The sequence below is a fragment of the Fragaria vesca genome, linkage group LG1 (genome assembly GCF_000184155.1).
Source record: "Fragaria vesca subsp. vesca linkage group LG1, FraVesHawaii_1.0, whole genome shotgun sequence".
NCBI classification, from domain to species: Eukaryota; Viridiplantae; Streptophyta; class Magnoliopsida; order Rosales; family Rosaceae; genus Fragaria; species Fragaria vesca.
The window spans coordinates 16,147,302-16,154,876 of record NC_020491.1 but is presented as its reverse complement, the minus strand read 5'-3'; the positions used below and the strand labels follow the sequence as shown (position 1 = coordinate 16,154,876).

General features: G+C 37.7%; 1 non-coding gene and 1 pseudogene across 1 annotated transcript; both read right to left on the bottom strand.

Moving 5' to 3' along the window:
- LOC101296150 lies at window positions 1–4,441 on the bottom strand (annotated as a pseudogene).
- Window positions 4,442–4,967: 526 nt separating this feature from the next.
- Window positions 4,968–7,256, bottom strand: LOC101302109. Its single transcript, XR_183755.1, has 2 exons — window positions 6,031–7,256; window positions 4,968–5,290 (listed from the first exon to the last, which is right to left on the bottom strand). It is a non-coding gene; the product is annotated as an uncharacterized LOC101302109 (transcript).
- Between the last annotated feature and the right edge of the window lie 319 nt (window positions 7,257–7,575).

Here is a 7,575-nt window from a genome sequence, read left to right as displayed (position 1 = left end):
TTAATCCTATACAAAGAAATACAATAGGACAGTCAGCAACAACATATTGTTTTTTGCTTAATTATGAGGAAGTTGAAAGGGCCAGATGTCTACCCAGATACATACCACAGATACTGAAGCAACAAGGTCATACATCATGATCCCTGCATCTGCTTTAGTGCAAGACTAGCACATGATATCACCACAGGAAGATCACCTGCAAGCAAAATGACATAGCCCATCAGCCTTCATAATACCAATATCATTCTTACATTCACTAGAATTGTTGTAGGGACTATGTGGTACAAAAAATGACACAGTGAATGGCACAATTGCAACAATGATTCTATAACATTGATATTGTCCTTGTATTTGGCTTCAATTCCCCAATCACTTCCTGATTTAGTACGATTTTGTTGGGGTCATTTTGAACCGAGACCGCTAGGATTGATAGATTAGATTGATCTCCTCTATTTACCCCTCTAAGTTCAAGAACTGGGCCCAAAGCTTCTAGGAGGTTTGTGCGTGTTTTCCCCGGTCTCCCTGCAGTAACTTGCTGCAGTGGCATGCTTCTTGTGATATATTGGCAGTAACTTGGCGTGATTTTGATAACATGACAAATAAACAAAATACATGAAAGAGCTTGCAAGAAGGCATAAAGCGTGGGAGCTGGAAGCACATGAGTTGCAAAAGATGAGAGGCTTGCTGCGGCTAAAGGTCTGTTGCGGTGTAATCTACTGCATTAAGGATTCTCTCTTTTTTGCATGCCCATATAAATATTTACATTATTAGGCCTGGGTTTCGGTCCCAAGTCCAAAACCGCCAATGATGTAACATCTATAATGGACTTCGTGTACTTCTGTTACCTTCCACACCACACCTAAATTTGTAAGCCCCAAAAACGTGGTTGTGGCTTGAGTCCCCGTGCGTGGCATGAATATTCGAATAAATATATAATTTTTTTTATTTCGAATGTGATTTTCATGCGTATTTCTTTATTGAGCTTGGAATATCTATTGAGCATAAATATTGATTTTTTGGGTATCAACAGATTCGTACAGATGACTTTTCTATATAGTTACAACTTTAACACCACTAACTCTAACAAATATAAAGCTCTTCAATTCATTTAACGTAACAGCGCTAGTTAGCAATGAGATAATTTCCAAACGCATAAACTTTCCCTAACAACAAAATCTTGGTAAACCGTAAACCAAACTTGAGTCAAAGTAAGATTCGTATACTCAAAGGCAACGTCGCCAGGTCGGTAAGCTGTGGCTTGGTTGGTTAGGTAGGCTAACCAACAATGTTGAGGTCATAGATTCAAACCTCACCGACGTATGTAGGGTGCGTGAGTTTATAATAAAAAAAGTTATAAATAAAAAAAATAAAAATAAAAAGGCAACATCGCCAGTATTCAGTTTCGAGCAATATAAATATCTTGCTAGTGTAGTATTCTACTATTCTCGTACAATGAAGAAAATCAATTTAAACTCTCTTCTCTTCTCTTGTCATTTTCTTTTTCATCATTCTTATCAACGTAAAATAAATTAAACAAAATTTAAGTTGAAAAGCTTACTGCCTTCAGATTCAAACACCAATGCAAAGACATCCACAGTAGTCTTGGGGAAAGTTTCCAGCAAAATTGCACCCTCTAAAGCTATATGAAGCAGTGAAGAAAACTCTTTGTGGTTTGACCCCTAAAACAACACGGTCCAAACATTAGTCACATCGTTGTCACTGGGAAAGAAGACTAACAAAAAATTATCATAAGATGCATTAACACAATCATATACCTTTCCAAAGTTGTACAAGTCACATTAGAATTCAACCGGCCTATATCAGTATATCACTGTACAACATTGCCTTCTTACTCTCTCTTGGCTCAAATCTAAACAAACCAAAAGTAAAGTTTAAATACATCTCATATTTGCATGAGCCATGAGGGATCAATCTAAAGTTCAAAAGTAAAAACAGCGGAAAGGCAACTCAACGGATTATGAAATTTATTGATCACGATTATGAATTGATGAGTCAGTAAAAGTATGGATCTAAAAGATATACCCACACAGAAACAATGACCTTGGTATTTCCGAATTCGATCTGCATACGCAGACCGGGCAACAGCATTTACAACACCAATCTTGAAAACTATAAATTACCAACAAACTTGAATTTCTTTAAGTGCGTAATAATGTAACCACACAACGACATAGAAATTGAGCAAATTTTAGTTTACAGTAATCCATTTACAGAAGAGAACAGGGATTTGTAAAATTCCCTTGAGTTTCAAAAAAGAGTCCGTTTCTAAACACATACCTTCTTACGAGTATAGATACAAACTCTAGTTAGAAGGGATAAGACAATATAAACAAGGTCCATGAGCACATTTCTGTAAAGAGGTCACGAGAACGAAGAACCTATAGAAATTCACTAGGAACGCCTATTTCAAATGTAGTCAAGCTTATAACTATCCAATTCAGGTTTATTAACAAGGATTTTCACCATATTTTCATACTCAAACCATACAATTGCAAACACGTAGTGCTATTATCTCTCTTTCTATCACATATTCTCATAGCAAAAAACTTCATAACAAAACATCCGTAAGAAGTACACTTGTTTCGTGTTTAGTAAAGGACATCTAACAACCTACCATCAACAATCAAACAGGGAAAAACTTTGAACCCCAATAATGTTCAAGGCAAAAGCACACTCAACAACCAATGTTAGCTAGTATAGAAAAACAGTATATTTTAAGAAAGCAACCCAGTAAGAGCTAAATGTCATAGAGCAGTACATTGTACGTAAGAAAGACGTAAACAAAACGATGCAGTTCAAACCAAACTAAACCCATAAAGCTCAGTTCTCTGAATTCAAAACAATAGCTAGCCATAAATCAAGAGTGCCAAACTAAATGTAGAAACAAAGAATAAAGGAACTTTGAGAGAGAGAGAGAGAGAGGGGAAGGGTTACAGGCAGGTCTGCATTGGTGGAAATCATGCATGGCCATCGGTTCGCACCCAATCGACGTCGCCGTTTTGGAATATGAGTGACTTGAATTAATTTCCGGGTTGTAGGGGACGACAAGTAGGTAGTCGAAGTTGCTCCAGCCATTTGAAATCGGTTGTGGGTCGCAGAGAGATCGAGTGTATATCGAAAAGAAAAGGTAGAGAGGCGAGACAGAAAACACAAGTCACAGAACAAGTAGGTACAGTACAAACAAACGACGCTAGTGTTTGAGTTACTTTCTTTTTGAGTGTTTGGTCTTTTCGTTGTCACCGTTTGGGTTTTCTATCAAGCATAGGAGAGACCGAGAGACTACGTGATATCTACGGATTATCGCTGATTTGCAGGGTTTTTGGGTCAAGATTGAAGAACGGATCGTAGGTCGCAGAACCATGTAAACCACCAATTATTGTCCAATTGATTGAAAAATATCTCGTCGACAATTCTTCTTCAACTTGTCTTCGTCTGAATTGATTATTAGTTGCAGCAGTAGCAGCAAAACAAGAAATTGAATTGATGGATAACACTAGATCTTATTCTATCTTGTTCATATATATTATGGGGGACAAGAGAAGTCATACATGAATTGAGCATAAAGAAGATGATTGATGTATGAAATTGATGACCCGAGATGGTGAAGATTTTGCAGGTTGGTGTTGTCGATGGTGTTGGTTTTAATTATAGTGATCTGGTACCAAACATGGGTTAAGGCATCTATAGCATAAGGCAAGCTTATGGAGTGCATGACTAATGAAGAAAATATGCCTAGGTTAGATAGTCCCTTGAAACAAACAAACATACCCTATATGTTTTAGGACACGAAAGTAACATTAAACGTCAGCTATTCACGACAATTCCAACAACTCCGACATAGTATAGGACTATGAATTTACAGCTTCAGTGTCAGTAGCATCTGTTTTTTGTGAAACTGGTATATCTCTGGATTCATTACCATGTACAAAGTAATGGACTTTGAGATAAACGAATCCTTCCGTTTGTATAAGACTTGTTATTGCTACCGGTACCACTCAATGAGTAATGAAATTTGTAATGACCAAGACTATATCTTGGATTAAATATTTTTTTCTCAAAAAACTTCCCTTTAAATGATATCAACCATACTAATATTGCCTTAGAGCATCTCCAACAGCTTCCTTAAAATTTCTCTAAAATAGGAAAACAAAAGCCAAAATCTCTAAAAAAATTATGCTCCAACTCCAACAGCTTCTCCATTTTAGAGATTTCAGCATTTATTACAACAATAAAATATGTTACATGATTATTAATAATAACAAAAAAAAAATCATATATTTTATTTTAACATAAATTACACAATAAAATATTCTAGATTTTTGTTCTTATCGTTGGAACACGTAAATAATTAATATTTGGGGAAAAAAGGCTTTGCTACAAATTTGGGGAAGAAGTGCTTTTCTTTCTTCTCCATCCCCATTTTAGGGAATGAGATGAGGAAATTGGACCACAAAACAACCCAATATTCTCTAAAATTGATAAAATCAAGAAAATGGGAAAGTTGTTAGAGATGCTCTTAATCCCTAAGATTGAGAAGTTTGTTTCTCGATTTAGGCCAATTAGTCTGTGTAATGTCACCTACAAAATTATCACAAAAAATCATAGTTAAGCGCTTAAGACCACTTTTAAAAAAATACATTTTGAAGAACCAAGGTGCCTTTGCACCAGGTAAGGTCATTCAGGATAACATCCTAACACCGAGAGGAACATCCCTCTTCTTCTTCCACGCGCCTAGAACGAGCCAGCAAAAAGAAAAAGCTAGAGAGAGAGTTGCTCTTCTCCCAGCCGAGACGCAACGGCAAGAACGCCGGCAGATGCTTTTGTTTGCCCTAGCCTCTTTCTACCATCTTGGCTTGGTGTCTGGTTTGGCTAGGAAGTGAATGGAAGTGTCAGTTGCAGTTCCGTTTTGATTGGGAAGCAATGGAGATCTAAATGCAGTGTTGGTGGAGAGGTAGATGTTAGGGGGTTGTGTGCCTCGATCTAGTGTTCTTGTCACACCTCGAACCCGGTGTCGGTGGTTTCCAAGCACCTGACGCCAAACCCGAGACTTGAGCGGGAAAAGTAAAAGAAACTAAAACAATTTCAAATACTTTTCTAGAAATTGTAAAAATAAAAGAAAATAAAACGTTTACAAATAACAAAACTAATTACAAAAACAAAATAAGTCTTAAGGTCTAGCTCACTTCTAATCTTCCGTACTTCTCGACTTTTGTACACGTAAGCTAACTTCACAGTTAGTCTTCTAGAAATACGTGTCGTACTCGTACACCTGAACAAAAATCTATAGAGGTGAGCTTACGCTCAGTAGGGCCAAACCTCTTTAGGTTATACTTAACTATGTTAAACAACCAAGTTATCAAGCATCCAACAATACTTTAAATAAATAACGACAAAAATGATGCATAAATGCTAATGCACTCTCTCCACTCTATTACTGGCTAATTAGTCCATACACCCAAGACAAATGTACCTACACGTCTCATACCGTGTAGATTGTCTCGAATATACGACCTAACAAATCAGTAATATATAAACTCTAGTATCTCTTTTGTTAGTCTTTTGTTAACCTTCATGGTCCACAGTCCCGAAACCCGAAAGATTGTTTTATCGACTCATACGTCGAAAGGGCATACTTTCCCAACTCATTTGCGCAAGTGGGCTGATCATAGCTACTGGAAGTCCCCATGAGGAAACTCAACTACACAAAATGTATCTATTCTATCGATCTCATTCACTTCTCTCCATAATCACTAATCTCATTATCCTCACAATTCCTCACAATGCATTATGTATGCAATCAAGTATCGATACGCGTAATATAATAATATCAAACACATGTTTTTAAGGAAAGCAATAACATCAATCATATAAATCAACGATTACACATGCTTTTAAGGAAAACAATAACAATCAACAATCAAGAGTTATCAATCAATGCCACACAAACCAACAATTTCATTAATAATCTAATTATCAATTTAAATAAAGGTTCCCCGAGAAAGACCCTACCTGAAATCCAAGCGCTAGCTTCGACGCCAATTAAAATTAGTAACATTGCAACACGCTTCTGAAATCCTTATCCTTCTGCTTCTGGAATCTTGCAACTCGCACTCGATCCTCGTATCAAATCCTCTTTCCGAGAAAGTCGGCGGATCACTTCAAATCAATGTGATCAAGTCCTTGAAAACTACCAAGGACACCCAATGTTACTCTCAACCAAATTACATATTCTCATGCTCTAGCCGGATTGCCAAATAAACTTTAAGACCATCACTGCTCACCATAGAAAAGTTCTTGACCAAAATCTATAATTACCAACTTCCCTTGACAATAAAGTAAATCCAATTCTCCATATCTTCAAGTATGATCACGATCACCACCATTGTGGACTCCAAGCACAGTAACCATCACAAACACAACAGCCTTCTCAATTTGTCCTATAATTGCACTTCCACATGACTCAGCTCCTCTATCTTGAAAAACAAAGCTCCTAATTCCATTCATTTCGTAAGGCACACCTCAATAATAGCCAAAACAACATCTATTAATAATAGCCAAAATAGCAGCAATTATTCTTCCTAACTCTCGAGCAACACCAGTTCTTCGTTATGATAATCCAACTCTCGACAATATAAAATCAAGCTTAACAAAGCCAACCTATTTAGAGAGCATCAATATAAACTTCACAAGATAACAAGCAATTGGACAACTCCTCCACCACTGCCGTTATGAACAACAGCCACCACAACACTGCCCCAATACCCAAATTCTTCCAAACTTAATCCAAACTCAATTTCAATTATAGAAACATGTAAAGCTCGACGATTAGATGAAGATTGATACCTCGCTTGCCTTCGCCGGTGGCCGGAAAACATCAAGAACACGGCCTAAAACCTAAAACATTCCTCTGCTCAATTCTCTCTCATCGACGCTCCTTTGACGAAATAGAGACCGCAGGGAGGATGGGGAGGACGAGTCGAAGCTACCAATACCGGTCACGCTCGCCGCCGTGGCCGGAGTCACGAACTCGATCGGAAACCTAGAAATTCTTCTCCTCCTTTTCTCTCTCACCGGAGCTTCCCATCGAAAACGAAGATCATCTTGAGGACGGGGACAACGAGACGGACCTGTGGATACCAGCCTTGCACCGGGAGGCGGCCGGACGACGGAGGAGGGAGCTGAGCTCCGTCGCTGCAGAGCAACTCGAGACCGAAGTCGGTCTGGGTTTTGTCTTCTGTTCTACCGCTTTATCCGTTCCCAAATATAATCTCAAATGAACAATCAAGATCTTGCGGTTTAAACTCCAACAGTCCAGATCTAGCCGCTACAAAATTCTATTTTAATAAAAATTTGGATAATACCAATAGAAAATTTCATTAAAGTCAGTTTTTCAACATTTTTTTCTTCATAAGGCCACTTTAACTTTTTTACCTATATAAGTCCATTTTATGGGTCAGATTTGTCATATTACTTTTACACCATACCCAAAATACCCTCCCCTCTCTCTACCAAAAATCAGTTTCTCTTTTTCCCATTGAAATCTCTCTCTCTCTC